The 16,238-nt window shown below is 37.4% G+C and overlaps 1 long non-coding RNA gene across 4 annotated transcripts in view; it reads left to right on the forward strand.

Moving 5' to 3' along the window:
- Window positions 1-8,695, forward strand: part of LOC147361189 (uncharacterized) — a 94,826-nt gene extending 86,131 nt beyond the window's left edge. For 2 of the 4 annotated variants that reach the window (XR_015139883.1, XR_015139887.1), the window contains one exon: window positions 8,232-8,695. This is a non-coding gene — a long non-coding RNA (uncharacterized LOC147361189). The other 2 variants (XR_015139884.1, XR_015139888.1) reach the window with 1 other exon arrangement.
- Window positions 8,696-16,238: the final 7,543 nt, after the last annotated feature.

Here is a 16,238-nt window from a genome sequence, read left to right on the forward strand (position 1 = left end):
CAGTGATTTTGGAGCCCAAAATTACAAAGTCTGTCACTGTTTCCACTGTCTCCCCATCTATATGCCATGAAGTGATGGGACAAGATGTCATGATCTTAGTTTTCTGAATGTTGAGTTTTAGGCCAGATTTTTCACTCTCCTCTTTCACTTTCATCAAAAGGCTCTTTAGTTCTTTTCGGCTTTCTGCCATAAGGGTGGTGTCATCTGCATATCTGAGGTTATTGATATTTCTTCCAGCAATCTTGATTCCAGCTTGTTTTTCATCCAGCCCAGCGGAAGGATAACACACAAATCTGGACCTTTAACACTACTTATCAGAAGAAAGCCAATACCACCAAAAGAAACTGGGCAATCTCAGTATCAATTTGTTAATACTCTCCCCAAAATGAATGCTATTTACAGTGAAAATTGACAGATACACATAAAAGAATATGCTTTGGTGAGAACAAGGAGTTCACGTGTATCTGTGAAGATATGTATTAAAGTGGAGATCCTTGCCATTGCACTGTGGGATGCTATTGTGGCTTGTATTGTGTCTCCCCACAAAAGAGTAATATTGATGTTTCGACCCTCAGCACCTCACAATGTGACCTTAGCAGAAAAAGAACCATTACAGATGAAATTGGTAAAGTTATGATGAGATCATTCTGGCATAAAGTGGGCCCCCAGTCCAGTATGACTGGTGTCCATAAAAACATAGTCATATGATGACAGAGACACACAGATACAATGCCCTGTGATAGCCAAACCAAAGATTAGATTTCTGTAGCTGCAACCCAAGGAACATCAAAGATGCTGGTGAGGCACCAGAAGCCGGAAGGAGGCAGGAAAGAATTCCGTTATAAGATTCAGAAGGAACATGGCTCTGCTAACACCTTGATTTTGAACATTTAGCCTCCAGAACTGTGAAGCAATAAATTTCTGTTGTTTTAAGCCACTCAGTTTGTGGTACTTTTTAAAGACAACCCTAGGAAACTAATGAAAGTGCCATTGCTAGATACGTAATTTGAAAATTTTAGTAAAGATAGTTTTCTTTTTTTTTTATTTTATTTTATTTTTAAACTTTACATAATTGTAGCCAAATATCAAAATGATTTCTAAGGAAAAATCTTAAGAATGACATCTTGGTAAGGATGGCATTGTATGTTGAAGAGATGTTTGGTTGTTCCTGATGCTCTTAAGGCTTTTCTTAATGCAGTGGTTATATGTCTATGTTTATTCATCATATTTGCCGTATTGCTCAAGGGGAATAACCATTAAGTCATTGAAGGGAAAACTGAGATTCCTTATGCCAAATTATTTGTGCAGAGTCACAAACTAAGCTCTAGGAGAGCAGGAAAAAAAAATAGAGAGAGAAGCATGTCATTTTCCACTCCCAGTTTGTCCTCTAACCTGTATCTGGTTCATTCATATTAAATATCTGATATTTAATATTAACTTTTAATTATTAAAGAAGTCAACATCTAAAACAGAAAGAGTTTGAACTCAGAAAAACTAGAAACTATAACTTAAATGCAAATTTTTTGGGTGCTGTTTTTAATTTTATAACAGTGCTATTTTCTGTAAGATTATCAAGGAAGAGCTCTCTGGGGGAGGTACCAGATTCTAGAGTGATGTGAAAGAAGAAGGTGTAGGAAATTGAGGGTAATAGTATCCAAGGGCGAAAGGAAAAACAGCATATAAAAAAGCACTGTAGCAAGGACTAGTGTGAAAGAGTGAGCTATCAGCATGACTAGAGAAGAGCAGCAATGAAAAGAATAGTAGGAAAGAAGAGAGGTCATACCCTGTGGACAGAGGTTGACGAAGTTTTTCTGTAAATTTCTAGATGTGAACATTTTAGGCTCTGTGGGCCATAATATGTAGGTAACAACTCAACTCTGTGTTGTGGAATGAATGAAAGCAACTATAGACAGTATGTAACTAAATCAACATGACTGTTCCAATAAAACTTTATTTGTGGACACTGAAATTTGAATTATATATAATATTCATGTGGCATCCATTAAAAAATATAAAAGCCACGGGTGCAACAAAAGCAACAGTTTGCCACTGCCTACTCTGGGGCGTTGTGAGACATGGTGAAGGCTTGTGTGAGAAATTCTCTGTGTGAGAGGAAGTCATCAGGAGGGCTTTGAACTGAGGAGTGACAAGATTTGACTATTAATTTCAAAGGACTGTTGTGGCTACTCTGTGGAGAGTGGACTGTTGGCTGAAAACTCATGGCGGCAGGAGAACAATTGGACTAGTCCTCTAAGAGAGGATGCGACCAGGACTACGATGTTAGCTGTGGAAGTGATGAGAAGGGGGCAGCCTTACGACGTGATTCAAAAGAAGATCTGAAAGATTTCTCTGATGGACTGGGAATGTTGTCCCTAACATAGAGGTCTGTAGAAGAGATAGAGAAGAGGATTGACAAGATTTCGGGGTCAGAGTCTCCAAAATGGTGTTACAAAAAATAGTTCAGGAGCTTTCATAGAGGAAAGGATCATTATGGGCTATATTTTGAACGTTCCCCGCCTCCCCGACCACCAGTTACATTTCTAGAGCACTTTGCTGTGAACACAGGTAGTGACTTCCCTCTGCATCTCTCTGATCTGGGTAGGGCAGTTGTTGTTACCATCACTCTAAAAATGAGGCAGGTAGACAGAAAGGGAATACCGAACTCAGAAGCACGCAATGGGCTCCTTCTTAATGATCTCATCCTCAGTTCCATGTTCTCTGACACCTTGACTGGGACCCACACCAGTTTCCCTCTGACTCACTTATATATATATATATAAGTTACCATATTGAGTTACCCATTGAGTTACCCATATTGCGAGTCAATTATTGGCAGCATTTTTCAAGCTCTCATGCTTGGCCACTCAGAGAAAAACAGTTGAAAAATTAAGCAAGGTGAAAAGGCAATGTTCAGAATGGGAGAAAATAATAGCAAACGAAACAACTGACAGAATTAATCTCCAAAATACACAAGGAGCTCATGCAGCTCAATACCAAAAACGAACAACCCAATCAAAAAGTGGGCAAAAGAACTAAACACACGTTTCTCCAAAGAAGACATACAGATGGCTAATAAACATGAAAAGGTCCTCGACATCACTCATTATTAGAGAAATGCAAAACCACAAGGGGATATCATCTCACGCCAGTCAGAATGGCTGCCATTAAAAAGTCCACAAACAATAATTGCTGGAGAGGGTGTAAGGAGAAAAGGGAACCCTTTTACACTGTTGGTGGGAATGCAAACTGGCACAACCACTATGAAGAACTGTGTGGAGATTCCTTAAAAAACTGGAAATAGAACTGCCTTATGACCCAGCAATCCCTTTGCTGGGCGTATATACACACTGAGGAAACAAGAGTTGAAAGAGACACATGTACCCCAGTGTTCATTGCAGCACTGTTTACAATAGCTAGGTCATGGAACCAACCTAGATGTCCATCGGCAGACAAATGTATAAGAAAATAGTGGTACATATACTCAATGGAATACTACTCAGCTATAAAAAGGAACACATTTGAGTCAGTTCTAATGAGATGGATGAACCTGGAGTCTATTATACAGAGTGAAGTAAGTCAGAAAGAGAAACACCAATACTGTATATTAGCACATATATATGGAATTTAGAAAGACAGTAATGATGACCTGATATGCAAGGCAGCAAGAGATGCAGATGTAAAGAACAGACTTTTGGACTCTGTGGGAGAAGGCAAGGGTCGGATGATTTGAGAGAATAACATTGAAACATGTATATTACCATACATAAAGTAGATGACCAGTGTAAGTTTGATACATGAAGCAGGGAACCCAAAGTCAGTGCTCTGGGACAACCCAAAGGGATGGGGTGGGGAGGGAGGTGGGTTGGCGTACAGGATTGGGGGGGTCACATGTGTACCCGTGGCTGATTCACATCAGTGTATGGCAAAAACCATCACAATATTGTGAAGTGATTATCCTCCAATTAAAATAAATGAATGAACTGTGAAAAATCACAGTTGAAAAGTATTTCTCTTTCTTTCTTCCAGATCAAATTTCAGGATGGCATCATTATCTAGGAAGAAAAAAACTGCAATTATATAATCTGGGGGTCTCTTTCTGGGGAACAAGTGTAATTTAGTTCATTGGTAGTACAAGGACCAAAAATATATTGTCCCATAATGAAAACATTTTACTCCCTAACTTGTATGCTCAATAGATTGATACATTGTTCTTGTAGGTAATTTAAGGCTAGCCAAAAAAAAGCAAAAATCTTCTTGGTTACTTGATAACACTTGGTTCAGATCCTGTCTATCTTTATGGAGAAGAAGCCTTGACTTTTAAGTAATGAACCCTTAAACTCTCAATTTGGGCAGCTATGATCAGAAAGTGCATTTTTCTGTGAGTGGGCAGACATTTTCTTCCTTTTCTTCTTTGGTATATTCCACTGTTAAAATTGTTTGGCTCATTGCTTTGTAGTGGTCGTTGACAATTCCCTTTCATTTTGCATACTGTGACTTCTGAGTTACTTGGGCACCTGTTGTGCTAAAGTTATCTATGGATTGTGCTTTCCAGTACCAAGACTGCTTGGGTTTTGCGCTCTTCAGAATACCTATTCCAAGGCAGAGAGTTGGTTAGCAGAGATTAGCAAGAAGCAATTGAAACAATAACTTGGTAAATTTCTGCAAATTCAAGAATGCCTTTGGTAAAGTCCCATGATGTCAACTCGATTCAATTTCATGCCATTCACATTGGCTAGTAAAGAGGTTTGGTTTTTTGGTTTTTATTTTTTTAATAATTCTACCACTCTCAATTCTGGTCTAACTAATCATCCAGCCCTTCCCCTCTGTCTCATCTCACGTAGGTCCAGTCACATGATAGGAAATATTCAACTTTGTGTTTACTCTCAGAAAGGTACTCAAGGGACTTCCCTGGCAGTCTAGTGGTTGAGACTTTGCCTTCCAACACAAAGGGTGTGGGCTTGATCCCTGGTTAGGGGGCCAAGATCCCACATGCTTCGCAGCTAAAATAACCGAAACATAGAACAGAAACAATACTGTAACAAATTCAGTAAAAATGGTCCATATCAAAAGAAATCTAAAAAAAAAAGTTATTTGAGAAGTAAGTTTGATGCTGAAGCCAAGGGCTAAGTGTATGTAAATGTCATCTTTCATTACCAAGTTAAGAACATTAACAGTGTTATTATATCAATAAACATCTCCTCTGGGGAAAGGGCATGAGCTCCAGAATCCAGGAAGAGAGGGTAAAAATGTCATCCCATCTGGCTGATGCTCTGACATCAGTGTTTGAATGGGTACACTCTCATCCTACTTTCAAATATCTTTAACCTAGAAGTTTTTATAGCAAGTAAAAATCTGCACTAAATGTATTTGCTAGCATGCAAGTTTTGAAAAAGAAAAGCATCAAATGCCCTAATACATAACCAACTTCAGGTGGGAAAGTATTTATTTCTCATCAGAGTGTTAACAGTATAGAATGATTTTTTAATGAGAATCTTTGGCGTTTCTTCAATCACACTATTTTTTCTGAGTTTTTATTTCCAGAGTGATGATTTCCTACATTCCCTGTGTTCTTTTTCATAAAGTTAGTGAACTGTGGTTGCCCTATTTTAGCCTTTAATGTTTAGGTTCTCTTCAACCATGGACAAGCCCAACATCCACCCATACCTCTCTTCTTAAGTAAGGATCTTAGCTGTTTTTCCTTTCCTGGCCCCACCTGGAGACCAATATATTTTTTAATATGTATTCCTTTAGTAAATCAGAATACTTTGAGGACAAACAAGATAATGTAGTTGAAATTGTTTTCCAAAAAAGAAGAAATTCCAGAAATTTAGGTAATTTAAACAAATACATTTTTCTTTAATTTCTTTAACAGTCAGCTCAAGTATCTGCACAAATGCAAGGGATCAGAGAAATAAAAAATTAAAATAACTAGCCTTTTTCTTATATTTTAAAATGGAGAACTACTGTAAATTAAACCATCATGCTGGGAATAGTGACCACTCCACAATCCTAGGTCAGCCTCATGATTGGACATTTCCATAGCACATCCCATAACACTGAAAAATAAAAGCATAAATTCAACATATTTAAAAATGAAATTATCAATTCAGCAACAGTACTCCTTGGTATTTACCCAGAGGAGCTGAAATCTTATGCCCTAGGAAAAATCTGCCCAGAGGTGTTTATAGCAGCTTTATTCATAATTGGAAAAACTTGGAAGCAACCAAGACTTTCCTCAGTAGATGAATGGATAAATAAACAGTTGTAGATGCAGACAATGTAATAGTATTCAGCATTAAAAAGAAATGAAATATCAAGCTATGAAAAGACATGTTGTTGTTTAGTCACTAAGTTGGGTCCAGTTCTTTGTGACCCCATGGACTGTAGCACACCAGGCTCCCCTGTTTTTCACTATCTCCTGGAGTTTTTTCAAACTCAGGTCCAGGGAGTCGATGATGCCGTCCAACCATCTCATTCTCTGCCGCCCCGCCCCTACTACTCCTTTTGCCTTTAGTATTATAGTTTCAGCTTTAGCATCAGCCCTTCCAATGAATATTCAGGGTTGATTTTCCTTTAGGATTGACTGGTTTGAAAAGACATGAAGGAACCTTAAACGCATATTACTAAGTGAAAGAAGGCAATCTGAAATGGCTACATACTGTGTGATTCCAACTAGATGAAGTTCTGAGAAAAGCAAAACTACACAAATAGCAAAAATATCCATGGTTGCCAAGGACTGGAAAAGGGATGATTAGGCAGATCACAGAATATTGTTTAGGACAGTGAAACTAGTCTGTGATGCTATAATGATGAATATGTGTCATTATACACCTGTTCAAACTCATCGAATGTACAATATCAAGAGTGGACCTTGAGTGATGCTGACGTGTCTTCGTAGGTTCATCAGTCGTACAGACCTACCACCCTGAAGGGGATGTTAATAATGGGGAAAGCTATGCATGTGTATGGGGTTCTCAAGGCAAGAATGCTGAAATGGTTTGCCATTCCCTTCTCCAGTGGACCACAATTTGTCACTTCATGGCAAATAGATGGGGGAAAGATGGAAATAGTGACAGACTTTATTTTCTTGGGCTCCAAAATCACTGCAGACAGTGACTACAGCCATGAAATTAAAAGATGCTTTCTCCTTGGAAAGAAAATCTATGACAAAGCTAGACAGTGTATTTTAAAAAAAATTTTTTAATAAAAAGCAAAGATATCACTTTGCTGATAAAGATATGTATAGTCAAAGCTATGGTTTTTTCCGGTAGTCATGTACAGATGTGAGAGTTGGACCATACAGAAGGCTGAGCACTGAAGAATTGATGCTTTTGAATCATGGTGCTGCAGAAGACTCCTGATACTCCCTTGGATAACAACAAGATCAAGCTAGTCAATCCTAAAGGAAACCAACCCTACATATTCATTGAAAGGACTGATGCTGAAGCTGAAGCTCCAATATTTTGGCCACCTGGTGTGAAGACCTGATTCACTGAAAAAGACCCTGATGCCAGGAAAGATTGAGGGCAGCAGGAGAAGAGAGTACAGAGGGTGAGATGATTGGATGGCATCATGACTCAATGGATGTGAGTTTGAGCAAACTCCAGGAGATAGTGAGGGACAGGGAAGCCTGGTGTGCTGAGTCCATGGGGTCACAAAGAGTCAGACACGACTAAGTGACTGAACAACAGCAATGCATGTGTACAGGGGAGAATAGCAGGGATTTTATAGGAAATCTCTGCTCCTTCCTTGCCATTTTGTTGTGAACCTAAAGCTAGTCTTTAAAAAGTTAAGCTTAAAAAAAAAAAGGTTGTCAGAGATAATGGACAATTAAAATTATGACTCTGTCCACCCTCTATTGATGCAGCCTTTGATTCAGAGGGACTTTCTGTGACTGATAAAAATATAATAGTTGGCTCAAAAATGTTCGATCCCTCTGGTTTGCCCGAGACATTCATAGCAAGGTAGGTAGAAAAAATGAAACCACTTGGTTGACATTCAGATATTCAAAGTTTGGGAGATTATCCTTTCTTAATTAAAGCCCTCGTCCATCAAATCTGCATCCCCACCATGTCCTGTCTTCTTGACTCAGCAAGTTTCTAGCAGAGGATTATCATATATATAACATCCCTAAAAAGTAAATATGATTTTTTTAAAGTAAATATGATTAACAGGCCCATAACCTGCTGTAGTCATAGACCTTGAGCTAAGAATGTTTTTACATTTTTAAGGGTTGTACAATAAAAGAAAGAAAAATAGAAGAAAGGAAAGAAGGAGGAAAGGAGGAAAGAGAAGAGAAACTGCGTGTGACCTGCAACACCTAAAATAGTTATAATCCGACTCTTGATGGGAACTATTTGCCCACTGCTGACCTACCAGATTTATGATATTTTAAACTCTATAGCATAGCGTCTTTGCCTTCCTCATCTTATTTTAGTAAGAATATCAATAACAGCTCCCCAGGGAAAATAGATCCTCCAATAACGTGACAGGTTACTTATTTCTGCCCGACAATGTCTGTAATACAATTTAATGTCACAGACATAGGATTCTTTCAGAAGTTATTTTGACTCTGTCTTCTTATGGTTGAGTCATTGCCAAACACACTGGGATGACCCAGAGGGATGGGATGGGGAGGGAGGTGGGAGGGGGGTTCGGGATGGGGGACACATGTACAGCCATGGCTGATTCATGTCAATATACACCACAATATTGTAAAGTAATTAGCCTCCAATTTAAATAAACTAATTAATTAAAAAAAAATCACTCAGACACCAGTTTCCATGTTTCTTATCTATCCTCCAAGAACAAAAACTAGCCATCAGCTTTTCACCCTTTTGTCTAATAGAAGATTATGTTTTGTGGGATATAAATTGCTTTTGTCAGTAAAGCATCTGCCTGCAATGCAGGAGACCTGGGTTTGATCCCTGGGCAGGGAAGATCCCCTGGAGAAGGAAATGGCAACCCACGCCAGTATTCTTGCTTGGAGAATCCCATGGACAGAGGAGCTTGGTAGGTTACAGTCTATGGGTCGCGAAGAGTCGGACACAACTGAGCGACTTCACTTTCACTTTCACTTTCAAACCATGACTTGGATAGGAAAAACTATAGACCCCAATACTTTTGAGTTCTCAATTACATTATGGGTTTCTACCCACCAAAAACTGAAATCAGGCCAGTGTTAGGCTTTTTTATTTATTGACGTTTATAACCTTAGATACATGTTTTCATCATGAAGCATATTAAACATCTTGTACATTTGTGTGCCTAATGAAACTCAAAAAGCTACCAGAAAATTCTGAATTCAAGAGAGAAGGTCTAACGTATACATTCTCTTTAGTGCAGTTAGGACATTGTTACTATATCTAATTTTAGATTAGGAAAAAAAATATGTTTTGCGAGATAAAGCCTTCTCTAAATATGCCAGCATATAAAAATTGAGTTAAGTCATTAGAGGAAAATATTTTTCACTTTTATTTGGGCTTACTGGGTGACACTAGTAGTGAAGAATCCACTTGCCAGTGCAGGAGGCATAAGAGACATGGATTCAATCCCCGGGTTGGGAAGATCCCCTGGAGAAGGAAATGGCAACCCACCCCGGTGTTCTTGCCTAGAGAATCCCATGAAAGAGGAGCTTGGCGGGCTACAGTCCATGTGGTCACAAATAGTCTCGGACACGACTGAAGCAACTTAGCACAGCACCATGAATATAATGCATGAGAGAGAATTCTAAATAAATTATTCAGTCAGAATGACAGACATGACTGCTGGGTAGACTGGGGCTGTAAGAAATTAGTACTCATGAGCACAATTGTCCATGCCTTTCTTTAACCCCAGACATTTCTCAAAATAGATGTCCAACCGCCATCATTTCTAGCTAGGACAATTTTGGCTTTAAAATCATTCCCAGTAAAGTGTAAATCACTGGCAGCAACTGAATATTTTATCTGGTTTGGGAGCAATACGAAAGTAAAAGCACCAAGAATAGGTTAAAATGATTGATTTTGTTTAGCATGATTTGGTGAAACTGGAAGGATTTCTTAATCTTTCTTTCTACCATATGTAGAATTCTTTGGGGTAAGAAAGGAAAAATTCTCTCAGCAATAATTTACTCCAAAGCTGAGGTTATTAAATTTTCTAATGTCCTTTTCCCTTCTTTTAAGTTGGTTGTTTTAGACTGAAAGTTATCATCCCAGTCACAGTGACATTTGCCATTCGGGTTTATATAATACTACTGGAAAATTTATAATTGGGTGAACAACACATAAGTAGATGAAGAAGAAGGGAAACAATATCATTCCTTTGTTTTCAGAGTTCACCATTTTGTGTGTTGAATTTTTTCCCCTTTTAATTGTAAATTGTCAACTCAGTTCTCTAGTATGGGGGGAACTGTGCTAATGTTATGCTCCATTTTCCTTCGAATAACTCAAAATAATTATTCACGGGCAGAAACACAGGGTTAGCAGTACATGAAATAATACAGCATCAGGCCTCATTGCATATGCAGAAGGTCCATTTTAGGCAAAAGTTATTTCTAGCAATGCATGATTCTGAATCCTCAATGGCCACGTTTTAAATGTCCTTAAACTTATTAATGTTAAGAAATCATTTTCCTATCTTTTAAATAGATATAAGAGTTAGCATTATAGGAATTGCTGTAAGTGATTTGTACACATACTTAGTGTCTGTGAAAAGCACTGTAAATGGTTTGCATAGTAAGTGTTTTTGAGATGATTCCCTTTTGGAAATTGTTGGTTGTATTAATATCTTTCCTTGCCTGGGGAAAAATTCTATCCAGGAGGATAAGTGTTCCTCAGTATCCCAATGCAAATGGTAATTTGGGACAACCTTAAAAAGTACTGTCAACACACAAAGTGTGTGAAATGTACATTGTGATTAATGTTCAACATGAGATTGATAAAAATCACTCAATTTAAAGTATGAAAAAAACTGGTTAAAAAACTTGTTTTGTAACATTAATGTTCTGCTAAATGTTAAGAAGTGTCGGCTGCAAGGGGTCAAATCAATTTAAGGAACTGTGGGTTAAACGGAGCGGAAAAGGTCACTTTACTGAAGGACTTCATGCAAACTTATATATGGTAATAGATATTGTGAATATTCATGCCAAGTAAAAAGTCTGTGTGATTTACCACATTTATACCAAAGACAGTTTTCTTCTTCAAACAGCGGTGTACTGGTTTTCTGTATTTTATGTTATTTTGACATCTTGAGGGGCTTGCTAATCCTTGACAGATGACCCCTTCAAGGGCTAAGTCCTAAAGGCAGTAAACTTTCCTCCCGTCTTAATTCATTCAGCTGCTGTAACAGAATACCACAAACCAAGTGGCTTATAAACAGCAGGAATTTACTTCTCACAGCCCTAGAGGCTGGTAAGTCCAAATTCAAAGCCCCAGCCTGGTCCCATCCTGGTGAGGGCCCTCTTCGTGGTTCATAGTTGGCGGAAGGGGCAAGGCAGCTGTCTGGGATCTATTTTAACAGCACTAACTCCATTCATGAAGGCTCCATCCCGACTATCTAAGCATCTCCAAAGGCCTTTCCTCCTAATCTCATAGCACAGGGGATTTCAACATGTGGTCATCCCTTGATACCTGTGGGGGACTGGTTCTACAACCCACCATAGATACCACAGTCCTCAGATGCCCAGGTCCTATAGTGGGCCCTCCTATTCATGAATTTTCTATCCATGGGTTAAGATAGGAATCTTAAAATCCCATGGATACAGCTGAGATAAACAGTTTAGTCAATAATGTGGTCAACACTGGCAGAGTAAAGAGGGACATAAACTTTAGTAGAGTCAAACTGGGGGTCCAAGCCAACTCTATTTCTTACTACCTAAAATAACAGGGGAGAACTTCTCCAAGCATCTGTTTTCTCATTTGTAAAGTGGGGACAATAGTAATAATCTCTCAGAAAGTACTTCAAAGATTTGGTAATCAGTTCAGTTCAGTTCAGTCTCTCAGTCATGTCCGCCTCTTTGCAACCCCATGAATTGCAGCACTCCAGGCCTCCCTGTCCATCACCATCTCCTGGAGTTCTCTCAAAGTCACATCCATCGAGTAGGAGGATGTGTAAATCTCAGCTCCCGTTAGCAAACAGAGAGTTGTGTCTGTGTATGTATATGCATTCAGTCTGTAGAGGAATGCCCATACCTAACAGTGAATAAAGTCTTATATCACTCAGTTATATCCCCAAGATATGAAGTCATATTTATTTGTTTGTAAATAAAATCAACCAGCTCTGACAATTTTAAGATTGCTATTGATGTCTTTGGTTTTGCTTTACCTTACTTTGGTAGCAAAATGAAAACAGAATCAATTGATCAATTTCATTTTTTATACATTCCACCTACTAGACTAGTCCCTAGACTTGTATTTGTCCAACAAAAGAATGAAAAGACTTAGAAAATATAGCAAAATAATTGATTCAAATTATTCTATTTTTTAATTTATTTTTAACTTAAGGATAATTGATTTACAGAATTTTGTTATTTTCTGTCAAGCCTTATGTTTCTCTTGAGCTCTAAAAGTTGTAATATTGCATTCCTCTCAAGATAGCTGTCATCTTATATAGTCGTGGCCTTTGAGTGGGTTAGGAATATAAGCCATTTTTCTGTCTATATGCAATTGACTAACCATGCTTATACATCTTAATGATCAAAAAATTAAGTCAACTCCCAACAGGTGAAGAATCTAAAAATTCAATATACCAAATAAAATAATATCATAAGCCATATAATGTTGTACCTAAGTGGCACACCTATTAATTAGGCAGTCAGTATATCTGCTTTTTCAGATATGGGTTTTATTTTTAAATCATGCATTCCAAATCAATTATGAGGGAAAGAGTATTTTCCACACTAAATATGATCCTTTTTGTTGAATTTTTCTTCTTAGATGGCTTCTTGATGATGCTTTATGGGCAGTCTGTACTTTATATCTCTTTATGTACTCTTTGATGCTACTAAGGATTGCCTTCTAAGGACACTATGACATTTCACTGGGGCATTTGAGTAATAATTTTTATGTCTCTGCTAAAGGGACTGGCCTCACTAAGTGTCAACTTCTTATTCAGTCATTGATAATAGATTTAATTACACTGACTTCCACTCCTGAGCCTTATGGCCTTGATAAAATTCATACCATTACAGCATAATCTTTATTAAAATGTTAAAAACAATGATGAGTAATGCCAAGGACCTGCATTTATAAGGTGTGACTGTACACAGGGAACATGTATTCATTTCCTCTTTCAATAGATGCTCTTCCCTACCAACAAGTCTATACATTTTTATTTCAGTATGCTGTATTAACCTCTTCCAACTGGTTTGCAGTGGGAAGCACCTGCATAGGTATAGACTTTTAAGCTTGGAACATTGCTTTTCTACCAAACAAGTCTTCAGGTCACATTTGTGAGTGATCAGATACACACACATAGGCTGGCATTCACAAAGCAATCCAATGGATAATTCCCCTTAAGAAATGAGGGGGGAAAACAAACAAACCAACCAACTGTCATCCCTCAAGCAGTGAGAGAATATCATCTGTTTTATTTGTGGCACTGAAAGATCTGTATTAACAATGTCCGCAGCACACCCACTTCAAGATGTTATGAGGATAAATGTGACTGTTTTTGCAGAGTGCTTTGTGTTCCTCTAGCACCTCTTCTTAGAAGACTTAAGAAGTTGGTGCAGTAATTGTCACTGAACTTAGCTGTCTTGGTCCTGTTCTTCTCCAAAAGAGGTGTAAAAGTACAAAGCCAAATTTCAGAACATCAGCATAATCAAGATGAACAGGAAGCTTATTTGTGCAAAAAAAAAAAAAAAAAAGTTTGAAGATTCCAGTGTAGGGAAATACAGGAGAGTAAGTGAATCATCCACGTGTTTGTGATCAGAAACTTTTAGATTCTACACTTGACCATCATGTGAAGAAAAACACCATTTTAAAATGAGTTAATTGCAATCATTAGAGTATGGAGTAGAATTAGAATCATAGAAATGTAGAACAGCAGGATCTAGAAATTGAAGAAACCTAACATCTTCTAAGGGATTATCCTCTTTATTCTCCTGCAAAGGTCAGAGACTCCAAGAGCTGGTAGTGGAGAATTGAGGGTCCTACTCTTTTTGTGGCTAAGTCTGGACTGAACAGCAACAAGAAAAACAATGAACAGTAATTATGATCACAGAAGAAAAGAACCCAGATCTTGTCATTTTCCCACTGATTAATTAAACACACAGAGGCACATAAATAGAACATAGACACAGACACACATATACAGAAAAGCTTAGCACTGGCCTCTATGATGAACCTTTAGTACCATAGTTTAGTTACTTGTGATTTAGAGGCCATGACTGCTAAACATCAGAACTCATGAGTCTTTCATAATACATAGTATTTTCTGTCTTCTGTTCAAAAGTAACTACACACTTCAGTCCATCACATGCTATTTTATTTTTTGTTTACTGTCTTTATACTATGGTATTTTAAAAAAATAATTTAGGTAAACACCTCTAGGTTTGTTGTCCTGGAGTTAGTACATCAATTTAGGAGGAAGTTGCCAGGAGGTCAAAAGCAGAAGGATACAACAAAGATGGGGAAGAATTCGTCAGCTGAAGGTCAGTTAAGTGGAAAAACAGAATAGAGAGGAGTTATTATAAAGAACTTAAGGCAACAAGTTGATAACTGGATTGACTGTGCTTTTCTACCTCATCCTCTTCTATTCTCCCCAGTATAAAATGAGATTTCTCTTTCCATGGTGTATGTCTAGGGATGCTCTGCATTGCCTGGAGAAAGTGTAAGCACTTTACAGTTGCAGTCATCATGGTGAGACTGCTTCAGAAGTAGATGATTTCTCCCTGATTTCTGGAAGGGCTCTCGGAGAACCACATGTGGGGTGCTGCAGTATTTTATTTTGTTCATTCAAGTCACCTCCTTGTGGCTTGAATTTTTAATTTCTTTATCATTATTATGCATGAGTTGTCCATGTCTCACTCATAGCACAGAGGTAAAATCTAAATTTTAGAAGGGCCAAGTGACCATGTAAGAAGTAAAAACCTCATAAAAGCTCAGTATTTATAGTCAAAACTTCCCTCTCTGAAGACTCAGCTTTTAAAAACCCAAACTTCACTTCAGCCTGATCGGTTTAATCTCGCATGGATTGGATTGACTCTGAAAGTTTGTGCATTAGCCTCCAGAAATTTAAAATCAAACACACCAGAGAACATTTGTTTCTGTTATTATTCGGGTTAGTTTTTGACTGTTCTTTTATGATTTCTATAAATCCATCCTTCTATTGCTACTATCCTCTGAAGAAATGAAAATAGTTTGGTTCTCCCTTTAACTTTGGCTGTTTAATAAAGAAACAAAATGTTATACTTTAATATGTATTTGAGAAGATATTGAAATAACAATAGACTCTTTAACTGGTAAATTATAATGGAATCATTTAGAAATTATACATTATATCCACATTTTTACCAAATTAATACATCATGATTAAAGGTCTTATAATGAATACCAAATGAATTAGTAATGATGGTCTTTATGCATAACCCTTTAAATTATACAAAAGTATATTTTTAGCAAATAGTCCAACATGAGAATGAAAAATCGAAGGTAAGTTTTATTTATAATAAAAAGATTGCAGAAATTCTTTACTTTCTTTTCATTGACATATAGTCGGTTTACAACACTGTATTAGTTTCTGGTGTACAGCAAAGTGATTCAGATATAGTTTTTCCTATTTTTTCCATTATGATTTATTTCAGGATTTTGAATAGATTTCCCTGTGTTAGACAATAGGACCTTGTTGTTTATTTACTTAATATATGATAGTTTCCATCTGCTAATCCCAAATTTCTAACACCTAATTTATCCCTCCCCCACCATCTTTTCCCTTTGATAACCATGTTTATATTCTATGTCTGTGAGTCTATATCAATTTCATAAATAGGTTCATTTGTATCATTTTATATCATATATAAGAGATATCATGTGAAATTTGTTTTTCTCTTTTCGACTTCAGTTGTATGATAATCCCTAGGTTCATTTTGCTGTTATTGTTATTCAGTCACTAAGACGAGTCTGACTCTCTGCAGCCCCATGGACTGTAGCACGCCAGGCTTCCCTGTTCTTTACTGTCTCCATCTATGTTGCTGCAAATGGCATTATTTCAATCTTTTCTTATGGCTGAGTAGTATTTTATTATATATAGAACTGTGT

Source organism: Bos grunniens, chromosome 13 (genome assembly GCF_055505025.1).
Source record: "Bos grunniens cultivar Pamir isolate PY7600 chromosome 13, Bosgru_T2T1.0, whole genome shotgun sequence".
Classification (NCBI taxonomy): Eukaryota; Metazoa; Chordata; class Mammalia; order Artiodactyla; family Bovidae; genus Bos; species Bos grunniens.